The sequence below is a fragment of the Lactuca sativa genome, chromosome 7 (genome assembly GCF_002870075.4).
Source record: "Lactuca sativa cultivar Salinas chromosome 7, Lsat_Salinas_v11, whole genome shotgun sequence".
Taxonomy (NCBI): Eukaryota; Viridiplantae; Streptophyta; class Magnoliopsida; order Asterales; family Asteraceae; genus Lactuca; species Lactuca sativa.
This window is the reverse complement of record NC_056629.2, coordinates 101,375,478-101,383,966: the sequence shown is the minus strand read 5'-3', so window position 1 is coordinate 101,383,966 and position 8,489 is coordinate 101,375,478.

The following is an 8,489-nucleotide window of genomic DNA, read 5'->3' as shown; positions in this document are numbered from 1 at the left end:
TTCATCCAACTCACCGACTTGTTCTTCCAACTCGTCGAGTTCCAGCCTATCTTCAAGAAACTCGCCGAGTACACCCTTGTGACTCGCCGAGTACCCTTAGATCTGAAACCATACAGAGGCTTTCCAAGCCATGCAGAAGCTCTAAACCAAAGATCTACCCTTCTACAAGCCATGCATCACGTAAAGTGGCAAACTTTACGTGAATCCAAGTAGATCTAAGCATGTTTCACTCTAGGGTTTTGGTTTAGGACAAAAGAACTTCACTAACAACTCTTGAGCATAGACTTTACGGCTTTCTGGATCATTAGCAACCTAGATATGAGGTAGCAACCTCATATCTTACATTAAACTTGAGAAGGACCTCATTTATGCCCCAAAACCCCCCACAAATGATAGATCTAGATGCACAAAAGCTCAAACAGAGGATTATTACCTCAAATGAAGGCTCCCACTGTTGAATGAACCAATTCTCTGCAAAGCCCCTTACTCCAATCTTCTTGCTCTTCAATTTCCTTCCAAGGTTACCTCCTCCAAGGCTCTAATCTCTCACCAAGGAAAGCTCACACGAATTTAGGGTTTCTAGAACTCAAAAGGAAGGTAAAGAGGCTGGGGAAGAAGTGTTCTATTCTTTATATAGGGCTCAACCCAAGGAATTAGGGTTTTCTCCACTTAGCACCAACTCGCCGAGTCCACCCATGCTACTCGCCGAATTGGTCACTTAACACGCGACCAGAGTCGCGACCCTACTCGCCGAGTCCATCCATGGACTCGCCGAGTTGCCCTTCCACATTTACACTTTGAACCCTAAACTTGCACTCCTGAACTCGGGATGTTACACGCATCGTACTCCTTAGTACGCCCAGTGTACTCTCAAGTCTAACACATACATAAAGGACTTAACTTGACAACTTGGGAAAGGAGAAGGGTTAAATAGCTTTACCTGAATTTCGGGATGTTATAATTCCCCCCCACTAGAACCAGACTTCGCCCTCGAAGTCTCATGCCGAAAATAACTCCGGATGCTACTCCCGCATCTCCGACTCCGGCTCCCAAGTTAGCTCGGACCCTTTCGATGTTGCCACTGGACCTGAACCAGGGGCACTTCCTTATTCCTTAGAACCTTGATATTCCAATCCAAGATTGCAATTGGCCTCTCAGTATAATTCAGACTCTCGTCCACCTGGATATCCTCCAACGGTACCACTGCCGACTCATCGGCTATACACTTCCTCAATTAAGACACGTGGAAGGTTTCATGAATCTGGCTCAACTCTGTAGGTAGCTCCAAACGATATGCTACCCTGCCCACCTTCGCGATCACCCTAAATGGCCCAATATACCGGGGCCCCAGCTTGCCCCTCTTTCTGAAATGAACCACTCCTTTCCAAGGGGATACTTTCAGAAGAACAAAATTGCCAACCAGAAACTCGAGCTCTGATCGACGCCTATCCGCGTAACTCTTCTGACGACTCTGGGCCGTCAGCAATCTCTGTCTAACCTGTTGTATCTGCTCTATCTTCTGAAGCACTATCTCAGTGCAGCCCATTACTCTCTGCCCTACCTCTCCCTAACAAATGGGATTCCGACACCTCCTCCCATACAACAGCTCAAAGGGAGGCTTACCAATGCTCGAATGGTGGCTGTTGTTATAGGAAAACTTAGCCAAAGGCAGATACGTGTCCCAACTCCCTCCGAAGTCCAACACATGCTCGAAGCATGTCTTCGAGCATCTGAATCGTCCGCACACTCTGTCCATTCGTCTGTGGGTGGTAAGCGGTACTAAAATGCAGCCTCGTGCCCAACTCCTCGTGGAACTTCTTCTAGAACCTAGAAGTAAAATGTACATCCCGCTCCGATACAATTGAGATCGGCACCCTATGCTGCGATACCACCTCTCTCACATACAACTCTGCTAGCCTCTCAGTAGAAGAGATCTCACTGATAGCAAGAAAGTGAGCGCTCTTCGTCAGCCGTTCGTCGATCACCCAAATTACGTCGACACCCCGTGCGGTTCTTGGGAACTTGGTGATGAAATCCATAGAAATCTGTTCCCACTTGCATTGGGGAACCTCCAGTGGCTGCAACATGCCATGCGGTCGCTGGTGCTCGGCTTTAACCCTGCGACAGGTTAAGCACCTCTCAACAAGCCATGCTACATCCCTCTTCATACATGGCCACCAATACTCCTTTTTCAAATCCAAATACATCTTAGTGGCCCCGGGATGGATAGAAAATCTCGATCTATGCGCCTCATCCATCAAAATGGTGCGCGCTCTGCCTGCATGCGGCACCTAAATCCGACCCTGAAGGGTCATCAGCCCGTGACTATCGGTAACGAACTCCAACACCTGCCCAATCACCCGCTCCGTCTTGCGGTTCTCCGGTCTCACAACCTTCGCCTAGGCCTCCCGAATACTGTCCAACACCGGAGTCATCACTGTGAACCGCATACAATTATCACGAATCGGGGCGCTCTCCACCCTACGGCTCAGGGCATCAGCTACGACATTAGCCTTGCCCGGGTGGTAAGGATCTCACAATCATAATCCTTTACCACATCCAGCCACCTCCTCTAGCGCATATTTAGACTGGGCTGATCCATCAAATACTTCAAACTATTGTGGTCCGTGTAGATGGTACACTGAACCCCATACAAATAGTGACGCCAGATCTTGAGGGCAAACACCACAGCCCCCAACTCCAAATCGTGGGTATGATACCTCGTCTCATGAGGCTTCAACTGCCTCGACGCATACACTATCACATGCCCCCTCTGCATAAGTACTGCACCCAACCCCGATATCAATGCGTCACAATATACCACAAAATCCTCCATCCCTTCCGGTAGGGCTGGCACCGGGGCTTCGCACAATCTCTGGCGAGGTGTCTCAAACGAGGTCTGCTGCTCCGGACCCCATGAAAAAGCAACACCCTTCCGGGTCAACTTGGTGAGTGGCACGTCGATCTTGGAGAAATTCCTGATGAATCTACGATAATAGCTGGACAATCCTAGAAAGCTCCTGATCTCGGTGGGTGAACTCGACACCTCCCACCTCATGACCGCGTCAATCTTTGCCGGATCGACCAAAATCCCATTCTGGTTGATGAGATGCCCCAAGAACTGGACCTCTCGTAACCAGAACTCGCACTTGGAGAATTTGGCATAAAGCCTCTCCGATCTCAGAACTCCAAGGATCTCCCTCAAATGCTCCTCATGTTGCTCTCTAGATCTCGAATACACCAAAATATCATCAATGAACACGATCACCTACCGATCCAGCATCGGCCTGCACACCCTATTCATGAGATCCATGAATGTTGTTGGTGCATTGGTGAGCCTAAAAGGCATCACCACGAACTCGTAATGCCCATAACGAGTTTTGAACGCCGTATTCTGGATATCTTCATCCCGAACCCTCATCTGATGATAACCCGACCTCAAATCTATCTTGGAGAACCAAGACGCCCCCTTTAACTGATCGAACTGATCATCGATCCTCGGCAACGAATAACGGTTCTTGACCGTCAACTTGCTCAAATCCCGGTAATGAATACACATCCGGTGTGAACCATCATTTTTCTTGACAAAAAGGATCAGCGCTCCCCATGGCGAGCTACTCAATCGAATATACCCCTTCCCCAGCAGCTCCTGAAGCTGCGAGGATAACTCCTACATCTCTGGCGGAGCAAGGCGATAAGGCGCCTTGGCGATAGGCGCTGCTCCCGGAACCAAATCGATACGGGCACTCCACTTGCCTCTCGGGAGGCACACCCGACAATTCCTCGGGAAAAACATCCGGGAACTCACACACTATCAGAACCTTATCAATCGAACTTGGCCTCCTAGCGGCCACTCGTGTGTCCATCACATAGGCTACGAACCCGCTGCAGCCCTGCTGCAAACTCTATCTCGCCCTGGCAGCTGAACAAAACCATGACCCACATCGGGTACCCTCACCATACACCGTAAGTACTCCCACACTAGGGTCTCGTATCGTCACCAACTGACGCTCGCAGTCTATAACAGCTCCAAATCGACTCAACCAATCCATGCCCACTATAACACATACATCCCCCATCGCAATTGGGACCAGATCTATTGGGAACTCCACACCGAAGATCTCAAGCATACATCCTCTAATCACATCCATAGCATACACCACTCACTCGTCAGCTATAGAAACTTGCAAAGGCCGACTCAATGCCTCTCGTCGGATACTAATGTGCTGACTAAATGCCAAAGAAACAAATGACCGACTTGCACCCGAGTCAAATAACACCAAAGCAGGTATAGAATTCACAAGAAAAGTACCTACGCATATCATCATATAAGCACAATATCTCAACTCAACAAAAATAAAGAATACAAACCAGCCACAACATCGAGCGTCGCGCGAACCTCCTCCGCTGTCAACTGGAAAGCTCTCCCATGAGCCTTCGGTGCCTCGGCCTTCACTGGCCTAACCTCGGTAACCCTAGCAGCGGGCGCAGATCCCTGTGCTGACCCCTGATGCAACTACGGACACTTGGCCTTCCGATAGCCAGTCTGGTTGCAATGAAAGCAAACCATAAATCCCTTGGGGCAATCCTTGGCGATATGCCCCTGCTTGCCACATTTGTAGCAAGCACCCGATCGATAGACCCCCTCATGTCCCTTGCCGCACTTCCCACAAGTGCGGCCCTTCTGGCCTCCAGTCCTCGAATCAGCGGACTTGGTCCGCTTGGCTGCCGGCTGAGACTGAGCCGGCCGCCGATCCATCCTCTGAGACTCGGCCTCCTCCCTGGCCTGAGTCTCCAACTCAATCTCCCTCTTCCAGGCATTTTCCTGGAGCTCAGCAAATGTCCGGTACATCAAGTTCGATACGAACTCCCGAATGTATCTCCTCAGAACGCCCAAATACCGGCTCATACGTGCCTGCTCAGTAGACACCTGCTCAGGGCAGAACATCGCCCTCTCATGAAACTTCCTGGTAAGCACAGTGACCGAATCAGTACCCTGCTTGAGGGTCAAGAACTCCTGAACCAACCGTTCCCTCTCCACCGGGGGAACATATTCATCTCTGAACATGGTGGTGAACCTCTCCCATGTCACCTCTGAAATCTCTACAACTGTGAAGCTTGCCGTCACGAACTTCCACCAGTCCTTCGCTCCTAAGCGAAGCTGGTTCAACGTGAACCGAACCCTTAGATGCTCCGGACATGAACACGTATAGAAGCATCCCTCAATATCAACAATCCATCTCATCGCAGCGATCAGATCCTGCGTCCCATCAAACTTAGGTGGCTTCGTGTTGCTAAACTCCCGAAACAACAACGAGTCACCTCCCTGAGGCCTGGCAGCAGCCATAGCTGCGGTAGCTACAGCAGCAACAACCTCACTCACCGCGGCGTACCGCTCATCGAAAGTCTCAATCAGTGTGGTCTTGATAGACCCAAACATCTCCGAAATCTCGGGCCTGATCGCTGCCGCCACCTTATCGTGGATCATCTGACGAAGCTCCTCGTCACTCACACCACTCACCTCAGGTCTGTGGCGTGTCCCAACCATGATGTCTCTGAAATATAACATAATAATATCAAAGACTTGCTCGAGCATGCTCGCACTTGATAACTCGACCCTACTTGTTCCTTAGTACCCGAAGGATTCTTACTTAGAGTGCGTACTGCTCCGGTGTCTTCGGTAGTACGGGCCCTTATACTACCGTCTACACCGCATTAGTATTCACCCTAAGTCCTCCTCCTTGGATCCCAGATCACAAGTACTCTATATCTCACTGGCATAGGCTACCCTTCGGTAGACCTCTTATCAGCCCCTCACTGCTACCTACTTGCTCTCAAGCATCACATAGCAACACAATCCTTCCTAGGCTAAGGCATCACAAAATCAGGCCACTCTAGTCCTAATTAGAATACCTAGCCAATTCTAGCATGCATATGATATCATAACATATCTCATAACACATAGTGTGAGGGTATTTTGGGAAACCATCGTTCGGGCGCTGGCTGATCGTACACACACTGCTCTATTCTGTCTTCCTCAAAACCTTTTACTCTTTTAGAAAAATTGTTTATTTTATGAAAACTTTCTCAAATACTCAGTTTGAATTCATATTCATCCAAAGATGCACCCGAATCCCTCAAACCAAAGCTCTGATACCAACTTCTACCGACATAAATTTTTGAAACAATTTTTTTCACATTTTAAAAACATTCTTTCATTCATAATAGTTATAAAAATATCATTGTATCAAATAACAACCCATAACATTACATCCCAAGATCATAACATGTAAAACTCCTCGTGTGTGTACTAATCATGTCGGCGCCTTCCCGCGGTCGTCACTAGTACCTGAAACACATCACACAACATTGTAAGCATAAATTCTTAGTGAGTTCCCCAAAATACCACATACCACACATACGCCTTTCTAGGCCATAACTCTATGGGATCTTCCGATCCGAGTGTCTCAGGGGACTTCCGTCCTGAACTCTGGTAGACCTTCCGGTTCGTACCCTCTTGACCTTCCGGTCCATATCATCTTGACCTTCCGGTTCGTACCCCTCCCTGACCCAAAAGTCCAAAGGTTGACCAATACCTTAAAAGTCAACAAAAGTCAACAGAAGGCAGTACGCGGCGGGTACCTTCTCTGTACGCAGGGCGTACGCCAGCGAACCACAATCGGGGCTTCAACCCTTACGCTGCGCGTACTGGGAGTTACGCCCAACGTAAGTCCCAGTTCAGCCATTTCTTAGATTTTGGTCTTAAACGATTAAGACATTCCTTCAACTTCCAGATCTGACTCTCTTACAACCTCTTAATCCATAAAGTCCGAGCCTTTAAGCCTTTGCGTGGCTGTAAAGGTTCCTACACTCTCAAACCTCTTTCCTTTTCCCTTCAAAGGTCTAGATCTCATGCATGGCTCCATCTTTACGTCCAAGTTTGCATTTTTATGAACATACAACACTTATAGACCAGAAATATGATAGATCTAGGCCAATGGAGACCATTTGCTCTTAAAGTATCTATCCCTTGGGACCAAAAACCCTAGAAATTGGTCTAAGAAGCACATAACTCAAATAACAAGGAAAGGTTTGAGCTTTTTACTTCAGGAAGAACCTCCAACCTCTGAAAAGCTCAGATATACTCTTTCCCACAAGCTTCTAGCCTCCAAAATGACCTCTTCTTTCCTTCCACCACCTTGAAATGACACTAGAAGCTTAGAACACCAACACACTTGCTAAAAATGAAGGGACTCTATCTCTATTAGGGGTTTTTCTCTCTAGAATGGAGGCTGAGGTTGCAGCCATAGCATTCCTTTTATAGTGCTCAAGCCCCAAATTAGGGTTTACATCAGGACACATTACGCCCGACATAACCTGGGTATGCCCAGCGTACCGAGGTGAGTCCGCGTCCAACATAAACGTGCGAGTACGTGCAACGTACTCCTTAGTACGCCCATCATACTCACAAGTATAACACATACATAAAGGACTTAACTTGACAACTTGGGAAAGGAGAAGAGTTAAATAGCCTTACCTGAATTTCGGGATGTTACACCACCACAAAAGATCGATAAGACTATTCATCATAATTTACTGTAGCTCAGTAAATATGGTTATACTTACAAGCTTAAGTGTAATTCTGAGACATTGGAAAAGGTTCCAATGTATGACAGAGCGAATAAAAAGAATCAACTTAGGCAGAAAGATAAAAGTTTCTCAAATCTGAAAAGATGGGAGAGTACTTTAGTATCATGTTTTAAGACCATCTTAATGATTTTGAGATCTTATCACGATTCATCCTCTAAAGTGCATTTTGATAGTTAAGAAGAGGAGTTATGAATTGTTGAAGTGGTTAAATCAAGAAGATGATTCGTACTTCATTCCAAAAACAAGTCTTAGAGTTATACTCTAAAATTGTAACTTGAGTGACATGTCTTAAAGAAGGTTTAAAACATTTGTCAAATGTAAGAGTAGAAGTTTTCTACTCTTGTACATTTGAAATTGGTATGTTGTGACGTTTTGGATAAAACAAAGACCAACTAAGGCTAATTGTGCGAAGTGTTTGTCTTGATTAGAATCCACACTATCTCGTGAATATCTAACAAAAAAAGTCATATACGTCAAGAGGACAGTGGGAGTCTTAAAGGACTTGAAAGTCTCAAGAACTAATCAAGAATAAAACCTGAAGTTCTTTACTAGCACACGACTTGAGGTTTATAACCTATCGTGTTGACATATTTCTATTTCTGTGCCCATTCCAGTTAAAGTTGGCTTTGCATAAGAGTTCTTAGAGTTCTCAACTGGTTGCATATCAACTTGGAAGCAATGCCAGGCCCTTGAGCTACCAGGTGGCAAGAATTTAAGATTGCACAAGTTCAGTCCATATGACTTTGAATTTGTCATTATCCTTGTCTTGTGACTATGGTTTTGACAATTCACATGGATAAGAACACATACACTATTAAATCTAAGTGTCATAAGGTTTC